Source organism: Bos javanicus, chromosome 11 (assembly GCF_032452875.1).
Source record: "Bos javanicus breed banteng chromosome 11, ARS-OSU_banteng_1.0, whole genome shotgun sequence".
NCBI classification, from domain to species: domain Eukaryota; kingdom Metazoa; phylum Chordata; class Mammalia; order Artiodactyla; family Bovidae; genus Bos; species Bos javanicus.
Genome location: NC_083878.1, coordinates 97,054,118 through 97,071,270, shown reverse-complemented (window position 1 = coordinate 97,071,270; position 17,153 = coordinate 97,054,118). Strand labels below are relative to the sequence as shown.

At 47.9% G+C, this 17,153-nt stretch overlaps 1 protein-coding gene across 2 annotated transcripts in view; it reads right to left on the bottom strand.

Annotated features, from left to right (window-relative positions):
• Positions 1 to 7,583: 7,583 nt before the first annotated feature.
• Positions 7,584 to 17,153, bottom strand: part of MVB12B (multivesicular body subunit 12B) — a 208,854-nt gene continuing 199,284 nt past the window's right edge. Inside the window, exons 10-13 of one of the 2 annotated variants that reach the window (XR_009739594.1) lie at positions 14,529 to 14,660; positions 10,271 to 12,457; positions 8,876 to 9,036; positions 7,584 to 8,632 (exon numbers count right to left, since the gene is read on the bottom strand). The gene's annotated coding sequence lies outside the window, so the exon portion shown is untranslated. The remainder of the gene's footprint in view (positions 8,633 to 8,875; positions 9,037 to 10,270; positions 12,458 to 14,528; positions 14,661 to 17,153) is intronic. The other variant, XR_009739595.1, reaches the window with a different exon arrangement.

Here is a 17,153-nt window from a genome sequence, read left to right as displayed (position 1 = left end):
TCATGAGCTTGTTGGCCATCTGTATGTCTTCTTTAAAGAAATGTCTATTTAGGTCTTCTGCTCATTTTCTGATTAGGTTGTTTTTTTGTTGTTACAAATATATTCAAACACAGACTTTTTAAAAATTATAAATATATAGAAAAATTGAGAGCAGTCTAAGGAATGCCAATATACCCCCTTCTTAGATTCAATACACATGAACATTTTACTATACTTTATCTATGTATGTGCTGTGTGCTTGGTTTCTCAGTCGTGTCTGACTCTTTGTGACCCCCATGGCCACCAGGCCAGGCCCTCCTGCTAGGCTCCTTTGTCCACGGAATTCTCCAGGCAAGAATACTGGAGTAGGTTGCCATGCCCTGCTCCAGGGGATCTTCCCAACCCAGGGATCAAACCCAGGTCTCCCACATTGCAGGCAGATTCTTTACCATCTGAGCCACCAGGGAAGCCGATGTATACACATACCTATACCTGTAATTTTTGTTACAAGTTTGAAACTAAATTCTGTGTGCCATCCCTAAATACTTCAGGGTGCTTTTTCTAAGAATAAGGACATTTTCCTCTGGAACCATAACACCATTACCATGTGAAGAAAATTAGCCGTAATTTGAGAGAGAAGAATTTTGATAATTAGTTAAAACACAAGGTCTGGTACCTCAGAAGAAAAACAAAAAGCCCAGCAGAGTGTTGTTATTTTAAAAGCTTCCCTTGGTTTCAGTCTCCATCTAGGGCAGCTGGTGGAGGAAGGGGTGGCACTCTGGTAACAAGCCCGTGAGCTCTGAGAGCAGAGCAGGGGGCACTGTGGGTACCTTCCAGGTGCTGTTGATTGACTTCACTCCTGGCTAGAGCCCATCCTGAAGCAGCCCCTTATGCCCCTGAGTACAGGGAGGGCTCTGTTCTCCCGGTTCCGTCCTTGCCCAGAGCAGGGAGGTGTGGGGGGAGAGTCAGGGTTTGCCTGGTAGGTAGACTGGAGCCATTTGAGTCTCTAAGACCTGGGCTGACTGGGGTACCCCCAAATCTCCAGCTCCCTCGGGGCCGTCAACACTGAGCTAGGATCATGGTGCCATGTGAAACCTCCTCGGACACTGAGGCCCCTTGCCCTCCCCAGCCGAGGGGGAGCATCATATACCTATACCTGTGTGAGGTTAGGAGAGCTTGGATGGCAGCTGATGGAATAGTATTCAGCCTTAAAGAGGAAGGAAATCCTGACACAGGCTACGAGCTGAAGGAACCTGGAGGTCATTAGCTCAGTGCGATTAAGCCAGTCACAAAGGGATGAGGACTGTACCGTGTCATTTATGTGAGGTGCTTGGGGCAGCCAGATTCACAAAGAGTAGAGAAGGGGTTGCAGGGGGAAGTGGGGAGCTGTTTAATAGGGACAGAATTTCTGTTTTGCAAGGTGAAAGGGGTTTTGGAGAAGGATGGAGGTGATGGTTGTATGACGTGTCAAGGTACTTAATGCCACTGAATGTCACACTTAAAAATGGTTAGGATTATGGCTAGGTAAATATTATGTTGTGTATTTTACCACAATAAAATGGTGGGATTGTGGTGCCTGTGACTGGCGGCTTTGTAAGGTTCTGCGTCAGAACCATGGTGCCCCCTGTCCCCCGTGGGTGCTTGCTAGCAAAGCCCAGAACGTGATCAATCAGATAAAGTCTCAGAAAGCCAGAGATGGCTTTGGGAGCGTCAGACCAGAGACCCGTTTCTGGAAACGCTGCTGCGTTTGAAGTGAGTCCCGCCAGCCAGGAACGAAACAGAGGCATTTTGTCAGAGGAAAGAACTTGATGAAAAATTGTTTTATGAAACCCGAATTTTGGCATGTTTTCACATTTTAGTTTGTCAGAAGGCAGAGTAATAAATGTTAAGCGTGCTGTTTATTAGTACGCGCGGTTGACTTCTTTATGATGACAATTTCATTTTAAAGATTGTCACAGAGTCCCTGCCGAACAGGGTGGCGATGCTGGGAGAGAAGGGCAGGAAGGATCGCTGCCAGTTTATCCCAGTAGAGAGCAGTTGTTATTAAAACAACAGAGGAAGAGGAAGCTGTCCAGGCCCAAAGCCCCCCTCCCAAGAGCGGGTCAGGGGGCCACTGTGGCCTGCGGGCGCCTGTCCTGGAACCCGGCCTTGACCTCCTGAGGTCTGGCTGTGGTGGGAGCCGCTCACTGCCCGGCCAGGCTTGTGGGCCTCTGGGCAGCTTCTACTGCCTTTGTTCCCCAGGCCAGCACTGGGGGTCAGAGGGGCTGGTGTGTGGTTGAACTTGCAGGGAACAGGGACAAGAGCCCATGCGGGCTGTGACACCCCTCGGCAAACCTGTCACAAGAGCTGTCCGTGGGAGGGAGCGAGGGACTGAGTGTGTGTTTTCTCTCTTCTCCCCTCCGATGCAGTGCCTGGAGAAGGGGTGGGGGTTCCAGCCCTTCGTGAGCGGAGGGCAGGGGGACCCCTGAGGAAGACTCCTGGAGCGTGTCATGCAGCTGGTCCTGCCACCAAGACTGTGGTGGTCGGCTGGTGCCTTCCTTCCCTGAAAGCCTCAGCTTCCCCATCTGTGACATGGGGGCTTCACTCTCACCCTGGGGCTGCTGTGAGTGCCCCATTTCCTGGGTGCTCTCCTGGGGCTGGATGCTCTGGAGGCCATTCCACCTGACCCTAGGGTGACTCTGTGTCACATCTGATCCCCACTTTCAGATGAGGAATCTGGGATCTGAGAGAGGGAAGCCCTGTTACCCAAGCTGCCCAGCGGTCAGGGTGGGCCTGTGCTGGGGACCCCAGGCTGTCTGCTCAGAACCTGTGCAGGAAGTAGGGGGACGGCCCTGCCCCACTGGCTCAGGGTGGGCTCCTTGGGGTGACCAGACAGCTGACCTCAGGCTGGGGAGCAAAGTGCAGCTTCTGAGGATGCTGGGAGCCCCGATCTGAGAAGAACCTGGGGGTCCTGGCCCAACATGGCAACTTTCAGTCCCCAAGGGTCTCTCCCTCCTCGAGTAGGGGCCTGGGGCTCCTGGATCTATGCTCTTAGCCTAGGTCTGATCAGCTGGTGAAGGGGCTCTTGGGCCCCTCCCCACAAGTGGATGTACCAAATGATGAATCCCCGTCTCTGCTTGGGCTCTGGTGGTCTTCTGTTTGTGGCCTGCCGAGGCAAAATGGGGGCAGGCAGAGAGGCACTGGGCCTGCTGGCATCCAGAGGGCTTTCTGCACAGTTCCTGATAGGAGGGTACGGAGAGGCTGTGGCCCTGTCTGGTTTCACACAGCATTCTGGCCGAGGGCCATCTGCCAATACCTTCCTGAGGCCACTGGTGGGAGCATGGAGGTTGGGGTTGGGTGGGACTGGGGAACAGTCTCCCACCAGGTTATGCCTGCTGCCTCCTTGGCTTCCTTTGGCGTATGGGATGGGTACTTGGAGGAAGGAAATAGACCCCAACACCTCTTGTTTGTGACATTCTGTTTTAGCCCCAGGCCTGGCCAGTGGCTTTGAACATAAATATTGGTCAAGCCAAGGGCTTGCTTGGGATCCTTTCCCTTGATTCAGACCCTCTGGGGCCCTGAGTCACACACCCACCCCCGCCCCCTCCCCTCCATAGGAATCTCTTTTGTGAAAGCCAGGAGGGGGATTGGAGGGTACTGGCTGGTTCGGGCCGCTGGCTGTCGGCAACTCCTGCCCCGTCTGACCTGAAGCTTCTCCGGTGGGGCCTCCAGCGTGGCAGCCAGATCCTCCATAAAAGGATAAGGATCACAGTCTTCACATTTTTAAGTCGCACAAAAGCTGTATGCATAATTAATGTGCAATAAACGTGAGCGGCTGGAAATTAACTAAATGAAAAAAAAAGGAGTATACTTAATTGTAAAAATCTCATTTTCCTTTTATTCTTTTCTTTTCTCCCTCTCTCTCCCCATTCCCCCTCCCTTTTACAACTTGTTATATTCCCGGAGCCCTTCAGATCTTGCCGGAGATCATTTTCTGAAAGACTCGCCTCCTGACCTCTTGCCGGGAGCCGCGGACAAGATTAGTTTTAAGCCGCGGCCCAGCCGGTTACTTTCAGCAGAGGGTCCGAGAGTGTCCACGAGCGGGGTGTTATTGTGTCACACAAAGGAATGTTGTAATCATCCTCTAAGACCCTCCTTGGGGGACCACTGTGCCCTGGTTTTCAAGAGCTTTGGCAGATGCTGCTTTGAGAGTTGCCATTTGAAACTCAAGAGCACCCATCCTGGTATTTAAAATTCCTAAATGCGAATTCAGTGGTTAAAAAAGCTAAAGGACTAAATACATTTACGTAAATTCAAACCAAGTATTTTAAGCCATACTAGCTAAGGCTCCATTTCTTCTTTTCCTTCTAATTTTTTAAAGGACAAGACCTTTTCTAGGTGATAAAATTGGGTGAAAATTTTTTTCCCAGTGGAAAAATTTATTGATACATTCTTACTGATTGTCACAGCTCTTCATAAAACCTGAGAGTTTCAGCTTCAAGAAACAACCCATCCACTTGAAAGAAAAAAAAAGAATTATTATTTTTAAAGAATAAAACACTCTATTAACAGATACTTTAAAACATGATTTATTGCACACACATAACAACAACAATAACTTAAAATATCAAATCCTTGGAATAAAGCACTGCCGATCCCATCTCCCTTAAGCACCAGCTGTTCTGTTTCTGCTGTCGTCCTTGGCCCTGGTCTGTATTAGCAGATAATTCTAAAAGAGGCTGGAGAATCGAGAGAGAAACCTCAGAGGCATCTAGGTTGTTTGGGCAAGGATTGTGTTTTTAGAACATCCTACTCTATCCTGTATAGTTCGTAGCTGTTCCTTCTCAAGTCTTTTCAAATAGCAACCAACTCATATCGTCTCTTTGACTTGCTCTGTTACCAGTGAATTTATAAAAAGAAAAAGATGGTCAATAGAGTTGCTCACGTTCGCTGCCACCTCTGCTTAGGTACCGGTCCTGTTCAAGGCAAACTGCCGTCATCCAAGAGACGCCCAGGTGTCGGGGACCACAGGCGAGCTGTAAATAACCCAGTCCGTGGCTGTAGATCACCTCTGGCTGGACAGCCACGCCACCTCCACGGCCGCCCAGCTGGTAGACGCAGCCGCCTTTGGGAACAGGTGGCCCGCAGGGGCGGTGGCTGGTCTCCGCCGCAGCCTTGGAGGACCAGCCTGATTCCAGCCTCAGACAACCCACCCACCCACCCAGTGCTCGGCCAGGCCCTAGCCACAGGCTTTCACGTTAAACAGGTTCTGACACTAAAAATCAAGGTCTGCCGGCTGTTGTCATAGGAATGCAATATCCTCCGGAGGTCTCCTTATTAAAAAACCACATCTTGCGGCTGCCCAGGCTGGATCTCTATTTCATTTGTATTGATCACAGGGAAATGTCTCATTCCCTGGCTGACAAATGCAGCCAGTAGGGAGGGAGTCCACGTTTGGTGGAAAACATTTATTTTCACAGTGATCTGGGGGATCCTGAGGCCGGAGCTGTGAGGTTTGTGTGTGTGTGTGTGTGTGTGTGTGTGTGTGTCTGTGGGGAGGGGGGGGGTCATCTCTAGTTAGGCTGTGGGATTACAAATGTAGTGATAACAGGGGCTTCGGAAATTAGCCAGGGTGACCACTTCATTTTAAAGACTTTGGGTCAAGGATGGGACCTGACTTCCCCTCTTCCCAGGTAGTAGCGCTTCTAGGAGTCTGCCCTATAGATGGTACCTGCCATTGTGTGAAGGGATATTCAACACAGCACTGCTTGAGGTGCCAAGTTGGGGAAACCACCTCCACATCCATTACTGGAGATTGGGTTAAAAAAAAAAAGTATGATATTAGGCAGAACCACGTTAAGCTGCCACTTCTGCTGGTCAAAAATGGTTGAATATTGATAATCTCATATGGGTCCATCTACCACCTCTACCGAATAGGATGGTGTGCACTTTTTTAAATAAAATTTTTTTATTGAAGTATAGTTAATTTACAATGTTATGTTAGTTTCAGGTGTACAGCAAAGTAATTCTGTTATACATATATGTGTGTGTGTATATTCTTTTCAGATTCTTGTCCACTATAGGCTATTACAAGATACTGAATATAGTTCTCTGTGTTATACCAGGCAGTCTTAAAAGGGATAAGATGGAGGACCCTCCAAGATGTATTAGAAAATGGAAAAAAGCAAGCTGCAGAATTGTGTACTGGTATGCTCTGTATATATGTTTTTTTTTTTGAAAGGGAAATATATGCATAACTGTTGGAATAAGCCTCGACTCTGGAAGGAAACACTAGAAATGGTCCACAGAGACTGCTTTGGGGGCGGGACCGAGGAAGGCTGAGACCGAGGTTGACTTTCCTCTTTACAGCTTCTCTATTTTCCTAATTTTGTACGTGTGTGTGTGTGTGTGTGTAGGGTGAATACAAAATCATTAAAATTTGAAACAAAGATCAGAATGTCAGGGAAGCCATCATTATATTAGAGGTTAAGTGCTCAGACTGTGGTCTGGGAATTCTGGGCTTCAAGCTACTTGTCTCACTGAGGAGCCTCAGTTTCCTCATCTGTCGAGTGGGGGTAATAACAGTGTTTACTTCACAAAGGGGAACTGAAGATTTCCTTGAGATGTGAAAGGGACAGGGTCAGCCCAGCGGCACAGGGAATTCAGTGAATGTTAGATGTTATTATAGATACATAAATCATAACACACAAATCCTTACAATGTCTTACTTGGCATTTTTGTTTTCTTGAAAGAGAATTTTTAACTTGTCATGTATGTTTGGAGCCGGGAACTGAGACCCCCAAATAGTACGTGGAACTCTGTCTAGGGGGCCACTTCACTGACGCTGAGCATGCAGGGTGGCTCTGGTGCCTTTTCTTTTTTTCTGAACCTGTAAATGGTCTTCTGCATCTCTGTGTACACAGGCAGGTGAACTAATAGAATTAGGCTTATTGGTTTAATTCCTCTGGGTCCTCTTGGCAAGGGGAGAGCAGCTGGATGAATATTTTAATTAAGCTCTGACACCCAGAAGTCAAAGTCCCCGAGCGGTCCCCAGTGGGCAAGGTCTTGCAGTTTGGGGTTTAATCAAGTTTGGTTTCGGAGTTCAAATTTCTTCCTGGACAGAAATGTGTCATTAGGCGTCCAAGATTTCGACTGGAAAAAAAATACAACTTGACTGTATTTTCTCTAGAGAATGACACTGCGATTCGATTAGCTCCTTTTCCTTGACATTTTGCCCGCTTTATTAACTTCTGCTTTGCTTTTAAGCAGGCAACTACTGTTTTACTTCCCTGAAGAAGCTCATGATATTATAATTCAAGTGTCAGGACAGATTAGGTTAAATGAACTGTGTAATTCCCGAAGGAAAACAAACTTCAAAACGGACGCGGTTCGCCTTGTAACATGTCATGGATTGCATTAGCGTTGAACGGGCGATTCCATCACCCAAATGTGCTAAAGTTGGCTCAAATGTTCCCCACTCTGCAAGGTGAGAAATTACTTAGCTAACAAAACATTTCGTTTTCCTCTCTTTGCATTCTTTCTTTATGAGATCCTGAATGTGACATTTTCACCAAAAAATCTCTGCGCTTATTTGTGAAAAATGTATATTAAAACCAAAACCCATCAAATGGAAAGAAATCACAGATGGTTTTATTCACAAGCAGTAGAATTAATGGCCTCTCTTCTCTTTATAAATATTAGAAGCAGATGAGTTCATTACGATTTCACCCTAATAAAGAAAACCTGCTTGATTTTGACAAGACATTGACTTATCTAAAACATCTCCTAAATAACAAAGCTACTTCCCGCCCGTAAAACACCAGCTCGCAAACACCAGCTTTACCTGGACTGCTTCTAAATTAATGAAAAACACTCGAATCCAAAGAGCGCAGAAAAAGGGATTGAGGGGGCGGGGGAGACGGGGGGAGTGGTGGTGCGTGGAGAGATGGAATTCAAGATTTTTTTTTTTTTTTTTGGGAAAATGTGACTGATTTTTGCAAAGAGCGAGTTTTGAAATGTTTACTCTGTGGTGGTTTGAAATTTTTACATCTTTCAACAAAGCGCGCGCGGAGAAGTGAAACCATCTGAAAGGGCTTTTGAAAAGAGCGACTCAGCACAAGTTGGAGGAGGCTGCGGTTCCTTTATCTTGGGCGATCTGTGCCCATCCTGCGGGAGGCGGGAGGGAGGACCAGCCCTTTCCCCACTTCGCTCCGTGCCTCCCTGCTCCGGGCTCCTAGGCACGGCTTCAAAGCACTGTTGGCGGAGCGTCCCGGGAGGGAATCGGGAATCGGACACCTCCGCGCCGGGAAGCCGGGCGGCCGGCCGGCGCGGTCCTCTCCCCCAGCTTGGCTCTGCCTGATGTGGTCATCTTGTTAGTCATGGCAAGCTCGGGGTCCCTCTGTTTGTGCCTCTTTCAGCACTTATTAAGCGAGAAGTGGGAGGCTTTACACGAAACTGCAAAAGATGTTTTTTTTCCTCCCCAGGGCCAGGGCCGTCGGGGCCACGGCTTATCCATCATTGCAAAGATCTCTCTGAGGCATGGAGCGGAGGCAGCCCTGCCCAGAGGGGTTGGAAAATGAGCGGCATATGGGGCCCTCAGTCCCAGGACCTTCTTGGCTTGGCTCCCGGGGAAGGGCGTGGGCTTCTTGGTCTGGAAACCGCCCAGGGAAGGCCTCTGGGGAGGCAAAGGCACACGGCTTCAGAAAAATGGTACATCTCTGTGGCTTTGGTGACCAGGTCTGCCTTTCCGGGCTCTTCGGATTCCCCCATTTTCCCCCAGCCCCGAGACCAACTTTGGGGAGAGGGGAAGCTCACACCTCAGAGATCCAGACACCTGCCGCGGTGCTGGGGAGGGGATGCTAGTGAAGGTGGGAATGGTGTTTCTAAGCAGCCCTGGAAGGTGAGCAAATTCCGGTACCTCCGTATGGTCTCAGGAACCTGCATCCTTGCTCCTCTGCATTCCCTTCCTCCGAGTGACGAGGGGCTGTGAACTCTCCGACCTGCCCAGGTGGAATTCTGAGATCGTCAGAAGTCCCTCCTTTGAGCCTCAGTTCCATGAGTATCAAACTGCTGGGGAGACTTTGGGGGTGGGGGAAGCAACAAGTTTGAGCCAAGAACCCATGATTGAAATTCTCCACCAATAAATTCCTCCCAGCTGAGCCCCAAGGGTCTGTAGTTGGTTCAGCAAGCTGGGGCGGCAGGAAGCGGGTGGGGGTCTGCCAACTTCAAACAGGACCTGGGGTGGCGGTGGGGGTAGGGGGGAGATGGTGCTGAGCAGGGAGGCCACCGACAGAGGGCTCGGAGCTAATTAAAGAGACTGCGTGGGGGCACCTATAAACTCGACCCTCTCCCTATTCAAGTGCCAGCCACTCAAGTTCTATGCAAGGATGTGCCCCTCACTTAGGGTGAGCCCGGAAAGGGAACAGACTTGAGTCACACATTGGACAGACATTTGCAACCCCCTGGAAGACCCCAGCGTGGGCTGCTTTGCCTCCCCACCAAAAGCCTCTTTGGACATTGAAGATCTGTTATTTATCAGGCACTGGGCTGGGCCCAGCGTGTGTGCGTGCTAAGTTGCTTTAGTCGTGTCTTTGTGACCCCCTGGACTGTAGCCTGCCAGGCTCCTCTGTCCATGGGATTCTCCAGGAAAGAATACTGGAATGAGTTGCCATGCCCTCCTCCAGGGGATCTTCCCAACTCAGGGATCCAACCTGCAGCTCCTCCATCTCTTGCATCTCCTGCTTTGGCAGGCAGATTCTTTACCACTAGCGCCACCTAGGAAGCCCAACTCTCCCATTTTACAGATGAGGAGAGTAAGGCTCCTAGAGGCAAAGGCTAAAGGCTCACCAGCTCAAGGGTATTTGGCTGGCGGGTGGGAGAGACTGGGTTGGAGCCAGGATCCTCAGACTTATGACACTGGCTTGGGCCGGGGACCAGCAAAGGACAGGTCATCGCTGCTTACAGCCTGCCGTCACCTTGGCCCTGCCCCCTCACACTGTCCTTGACATTCAATCAGGTGCCGATGATGTCTGGCCCAGCAGTTAGGGCTGGGCCTCCCCAGCTTCCCCACGACAAATGGTTCTCATTTGAAAGGGAGGTTATAAAAACACATGCCCAAAGACACTGTCAGGGAACTGAGGATTAATCTCATTTCAGTCAAAGACCATTCCAAATATTTGGGGGGTGGGTAGGTGGGGGTGGGTAGCAGCCCTTGTCTGGGAAGGAAGTCAGGGCTTGAGGGTGCCCGTCAGGTCAGGGCCAGTGTGGAGGCACGTTGTGATGTGGACTGGGGAGGTCAGAGGTCATCACCTACCTGGTGAGGCTGAGCCTGACTGGAGGCATTGCTCTGCTGCACAAAGTCCCTGAGGCCGGCTTTATGGGAGGAGGCCAGCTCCATCATGAGCGCTCACACTGCGTCTGGTATCTCGGTTATGTTTCAGGGAGATTTAAGTTGCCAAAAGAAAGGGAAGGATTAGATGCCGGAGACATTTTCATTTTCTGGATGGTGTCAGAGCTGTGTGTTTTTGCCTGGTGATTCAACCAGAGAGGGCCCTGAAGACCAACCAGGAGGAGTGGGGGGCCCTGCCTCCCAGCCCCCTGCCCACATGCCCGTGTGGGCTGCACAGCGAGCCCCCCATCTGAGCCAGGGAAGTGAGGGATCATCAGCCATGCTCTAAGCCAGCTGGGGGACCTGGTTCCTAATAGACAACCCCATGGGGTTCTGGGGCTCTGGAATGAGCTGTGAACTCGGTGCCTCTGCAGAGCCTTCCTAACCACCCCAGTGGCTCCACTGCCCGAAAGCTCAGGGGGTGCCAAGTGGCTGCTGCAATCTGGCCTGTTCAGTGACCCTGGGAGGTAAAGACTTTTATTATCCCCATTTTGCGGCTGGGGAAACTGAGGCTCAGAAAGACGCAGGTGGTTTGTCTAAAGCCCTGACGATAGAGACCCATCTCTAACTTTCTCAGCAACTTCCACGGTAGGGACTGTTGTCTTTCCCAATTTATGTGTGGAAGTCGAGGCTCAGAGTTTGGTCTCTAGGATGTGGTCCAAGCTACTGGGGGAGGGCGGAGCCGAAGGCTTTGGGTCCCTCCAGCTGATCCGGATTCCCAGCTTGGCGAGCGGGGCTGGTTATTCCCTTGCGGCGGTCGAGAGCCCACGCGGGCCGCCCTCCGCAAACCTGCGGGGAGCGGCTGGGGTGGGACCTCCGAGAGGCGCGGAGGGGCTTGCGCGGCGGGCTGGCCTCCATCCAAACAAATGCCCGCAGTGCGGAGGCGATGGATTCGTTTTCCGAACTGTCAGAGGGGTTCTCGGAGCTCTGCTTTCTTTTCTGAACGGTGGGTGAGCCGCCAGCACGCAGAGCCGGGGCCCCCGCAGAGCCCAGCGAGGGCCGGCGCCGGGCCGGGCGCGGCAGAGCGCCCTCGCGTGGCCGGACTGGGGCGCGCGAGCCCGCGTCCCAGGCTGCGGGCGGAGAGGGGCCTCGTGCTCTGCACCAGCCGGAAAGGGAGGTCTAGGACGCGATAAGCCCTGTTTTTACAGAGGGGAAAACAGGCAGAAGATAGGGGCAAGAGACCTCCCAGGTTCCCCCGACTGGGAAATGGAATTCAAAGTGGGGGAGTGCCTCCCTGCGAAAGGCCTGCTCCCTGGAAGCAACCAAAGGCTGTTGCCGCCCCTCCGAGGGGTGGAGTACTGGGGGGCCCACCGCGGCCCTCTACCTGAGCGGGAAGCGCTGATGGGTGAGGTGGTGCTGGAAGCAAATTCCAAATACGGAGCTTTTGGAAATTTTCTGGCAAAATCCAGCCAGGGAATACTGATGGGGCACCCAGGCCAGGGGCCCCCACACTGGGTGGATAGGTCTGGGGTGGGCTGGGGTCTCCTAGGAGTGCCTCTCCCCCTTCCTGCATATCCTAAATGGGCCTTCCTTGGCCTCCTTGGAGCCCAGTACCTTCTGTGGGTGGTAGCCAGCATTAGGCCACACTGTGTGCCAAGCATCTTAAGGGTCTCACTTCAGATCCTCCCCTGGAAAGCCCTGGTGATTGCTGGCTGTATTCTCAGGGCCCCAGGCTTGTGTTCAGAGCTGGGTGCTGAGCTGGGGCCATCAAACCTCAGGAGTCATCCCCAAACGGGACAGGACACCCAGAGCATGGAATCCCGGCTGCCTTCAGGCTCAGCATGGGCTCTGGGAGTACTCTGGTTGGACACCCTGAGCTCCCTCTGGTTGATCCATCCTTCTGCAGCCTGGTTTCTGCATAGGCATAACCTATGAAGGTAGAAAGAGTCTGAGCCCATGGACTGTGGTGTAACACACAAAGCAGATTGCTCTGGTCCTCCGTACATGTGTGCGGGGGCTGTGTGACCAAATGCAAAGCCCCCTCCATTTGTTTGCCCCTTACTTGGAACATCCTTCATCCCAGTCCATCCCCTTCAGAGCTCATCACCCACCTTGTCTCTTCCAAAACCTTTCTTCTACTATCTTCCAGGACTCCTCTCCAAGGGATGGGGACTAGTTGGAAACAAAAGTCATTTTTAAAGGATTAGAGAGGATGGGCAAAGATTCTTAAGGTGCAGAAAGGAAAAGATTGATAATTGGACTATATTAATAACTTCAAAAATTAAATATTGAGATGTTTTTTTACTGAGGTTGCCATTGTTGTTCAGTCACTCAGTCGTGTCTCTTTGCGACCCCATGGACTGCAGCACGCCAGCTGCATGACCAGCTCCCAGAGCTTGCTCAAACTCATGTCCATTGAGTCGGTGATGCCATCCAACCATCTCATCCTCTGTCATCCCCTTCTCCTCCCACCTTCAAGCTTTCCCAGCATCAGGGTCTTTTCGAATGAATCAGCTTTTCGCATCAGGTGGTCAAAGTGTCAGAGTTTCCTTTATGATTGACTGGTTTGATCTTGTTGCAGTCCAAGGGACTCTCAAGATCTTCTCCAACACCACAGTTGAAAAGCATCCATTCTTTAGCCCTCAGCCTTCTTTATGGTCCAACTCTCACATCCATACATGACTACTGGAAAAACCATAGCTTTGTCTATATGGACCTTTGTTGGCAAAGTAATGCATCTGTTTTTTAATATGCTGTCTAGGTTTGTCATAGCTTTTCTTCCAAGGAGCAAGTGTCATTTAATTTCATGGCTGCAGTCACTGTCCACAGTGATTTTGGAGCCCAAGAAAGTAAAACCTGTCACTGTTTCCATTGTTTCCCCATCTATGCCACGATCTTAGTTTTTTGAATGTTGAGTTTTAAGGCAGCTTTTTCACTGTCCTCTCTCACCTTCATCAAGGGTGGTGTCACTTGCGTATCTAAGGTTATTGATATTTCTCCCTGCAATCTTGATTCCAGCTTGTGCTTCATCTAGTCTGGCATTTTGCATGATGTACTCTGCATATGATAAATAAGCAGGGTGACAATATACAGCCTTGATACACACCTTTCCTAGTTTTGAACCTGTCCGTTGTTTCATGTCCAGTTCTAACTGTTGCTTCTTGACCTGCATACAGGTTTCTCAGGAGGCAGGTGAGGTGGTCTACTCTTTCCATCTCTTGAATTTTTCACAGTATGTTGTGATCCACATAGTCAAAGGCTTTAGCATAGTCAATGAACCAGAAGTAGATGTTTTTCTGGAATTCTCTTGCTTTTTCTATGATCCAACGGATGTTGGCAATTTGATCTCTGGTTCCTCTGCCTTTTCTACATCCAGCTTGTACATCTGGAAGTTCTTGGTTCACATACTATTGAAGCCTAGGTTGAAGGATTTTGAATATTACCTTGATAGCATGTGAAATGAGGGCAATTTTGTGGTAGTTTCAACATTCTTTGGCATTACCTTTCTTTGGGATTGGAATGAAAACTGACCTTTTCCAGTCCTGTGGCCACTGCTGAGTTTTCCAAATTTGCTGGTATGTTGAGTGCAGCATTTTAACAGCATCATCTTTTAGTATTTGAAATAGCTCAGCTGGAATTCCTTCACCCCCACTAGCTTTGTTCATAGTGATGCTTCCTAAGGCCCACTTGACTTCACACTCCAAGATGTCTAGCTCTAAGTGAGTGATCACACCATTGTGGTTATCTGTGTTATTAAGATCTTTTCTGTATAGTTCTTCTGTGTATTCTTGCCACCTCTTCTTAATATCTTCTGCTTTGGTTAGGTCCATGCTGTTTCTGTCCTTTATTCTGCCCATCTTTGCATGAAGTGTTCCATTGGTATCTCTAATTTTTCAAGAGATCTCTATTTCCTTTCTATTATTTTCCTCTATTTCTTTGCATTGTTCACTTAGAAGGGTTTCTTATCTCTCTCTGCTATTCTTGGGAACTCTGCATTCAGATGGGTGTATCTTTCCTTTTCTCCTTTGGCTTTCGCTTCTCTTCTCATCTATTTGTAAGGCCTCCTCAGATATCCACTTTTCCTTTTTGCATTTCTTTTTCTTGGGGATGGTTTTGATGACCACCTCCTATACAATGTCACGAACCTCCATCCATAGTTCTTCAGGCACTCTATCAGACCTAATCCCTTGAATCTATTTGTCACTTCCACTTACCATAATAAGGGATTTGATTTAGGTCATACCTGAATGGCCTGGTGGTTTTCCCTACATTCTTCAACTTAAGTCTGAATTTTGTAATAAGGAGTTCATGATCTGAGCCACAGTCAGCTCCCAGTCTTGTTTTTGCAGACTGTATAGAGCGTCTCCATCTTCAGCTGCAAAGAATAAAATCAATCTGATTTCAGTAATTGACATATATTAATTTCAGGTGTACAATATAACAATTCAATATTTGTATACGTTGCAAAATGACCATAACAAATCTGTTTAACATCTGTTTTTATATATCCTATGGTGCATGCATGCTCAGTCATACCTAACTCTTGTTGCCCCGTGGACTGTAGCCCACCAGGCTCCTCTGTCCCTGGGATTTTTCAGGCAAGAGTACTGGAATGGGTTGCCATTTCCTCCTCCAGGGGATCTTCCCAAATCTGGGATCGAGCCCACGTCTCCTGTGCTTCCTGCTTTGCAGGCGGATTCTTCACCACTGTGCCACCTGGGAAGTCATCTGTCATCATACAGTTAAACTTTTTTTCTCATAATGAGAACTTTTATGATCTACTCTTTTAACACCTTTCAGATGTGCAATACAGTATTAATAACTGCAGTTACCATGCTGTTCTTTACATCCCTAGAACTTATAACTGGAAGTTTGTATCCCTTGACCCCCTTCACCCATTTTGCCCATCCCCCACCCCCGTCTCTGGCAATTACCGTTCTCTATAATATGCACTAGGTTCATTGTCATGGTGGTGGTGTTATTTACTTATTTATCAATAATACACTGCAAAGTGCTTACAAATCAGAGAATGTATTAAAGAAATTAGCTCTGTGTCCCCATTTTATTGATTTTTAAAATTAATTAATTGGCTTTTTGACTGGTGGGTCTTCATTGCTGCACACAGGCTTTTACTAGTGGCGAGAGGGGGCTACTCTGTTGTTGTGCACGGGCTTCTCATTTTGGTGGCTTCTCGCTGCGGAGCACGGGCTCTAGACACACAGGCTTCAGTCGTTGCAGTGTGTGGGCTCAGTAGTTGTGGTGCATGGGCTTAGTTGCTCTGTGGCATATGGGATCTTCCTGGACCGGGAATTGATCTGGTGTCCCTTGCCTTTCAAGGCAGATTCTTAACCACTGGACCACCAGGAAGCCCTTTGTGTTCCTGTTTTAAACCCACCGTTTATCAGTTAATGTCCTTAGGCAATCACTTTAACCTGTTTGAAGACTTGGTTTCTTCATCTGTAAAATGATGGTGATGGCTGCCCTTTTTATCTTTTTTTTAATTGAAGTACAGTGGATTTACAATATGACATTAGCTTCAGGTGTATAACAGTGATTCAATGTTTTTACAGATTATTCTCAGTTAATGTTATTGCAATATAATGGCAGAATGCCCCTGTACTGTGTATCCTTGTTTATTTTATCCAAATATCCTTATTGTTTTATAGTCTGCAAATATCCTTATTTATTTTATCCAAAGTAGTCTGTGTCTCTTAATTCCATAACCTATCTCACCCCTCTCCATTTCCTTCTCCACACTGGTGACACCAGTTTGTTCTCTATAAGTCTGTTTCTGTTTTGTTATATCCATTTCTTTGCTTTATTTTTTAGATTACACATACAAATGATAACATAGAGTATCTGTATTTCTTATCTGATTTATTTCGCTAAGCATAATACTCTTTAGGCCCATCCATATTGTAGCAAATGGCAGACTTGCATTCTTTTTAACGGCAGAGTAATATTCCATTATATATGCATACACACACATGCACATATACTACATCTTCTTTATCCATTAATCAGTTGTTGGGCACTTAGGTTGCTTCCATATCTTGGCTATTATAAATAATGCTGCTATAAACACTGGGATGAAATTATCTTTTGAATTAGGTTTTTCATTTTCTTCAGGTGAATACCCAGCAGTGGAATAGCTGGATCATACGGAAGCTCTATTTTTTAGTTTTCAAAGGAAACTTTATACTGTTTTCCACAGTGGCTGCATCAGTCTATAATCCCACCAACAGTGGGATTTCTCCACATCTTCAGCAACATTTGTTATTTGTAGACTTTTTGATGATAGCCATTTTGACAGGTGTGAGGTGACATCTTGTGGTTTTGATTTGCATTTCCTTCATGATTATGATGTTGCTCAACATCATGTCTGTTGGCCATGTGGATGTCTTCTTTGGAAAAAATTTCAGGTCTTCTGCCCATGTTTTGATTGGGTTGTTTGTTTTTTGTTATTAAGTTGTATGAACGGTTCATGTATGTTGGATATTAATCCCTTGTCAGTCATATCATTTGCAAATATTTTCTCCCATTCTGCAGATTGCCTTTTCATTTTGTTGATGGTTTTATTTGCCGTGCAAAAGCTTTTCAGTTTAATTAGGTCCCATTTGTTTATTTTTTACTTTTTTTTTAACCTTAGGTCAAAAAAATATTGCTATGATTTATGTCAAAGAATGTTCTGACTAGGTTCTCTTTTAGGAATTTTATGGTTTCAGGTCTTACTTTTAGATCTCATTTATTTTGAGTTTACTTTTGTATATGATATGAGGAAATACTCTAATTTCATTCTTTTGCATGTAGCTGTCCAGTTTTCTCAGCACCACTTACTGAAGAGACTGTCTTTTCTCCATTGTATATT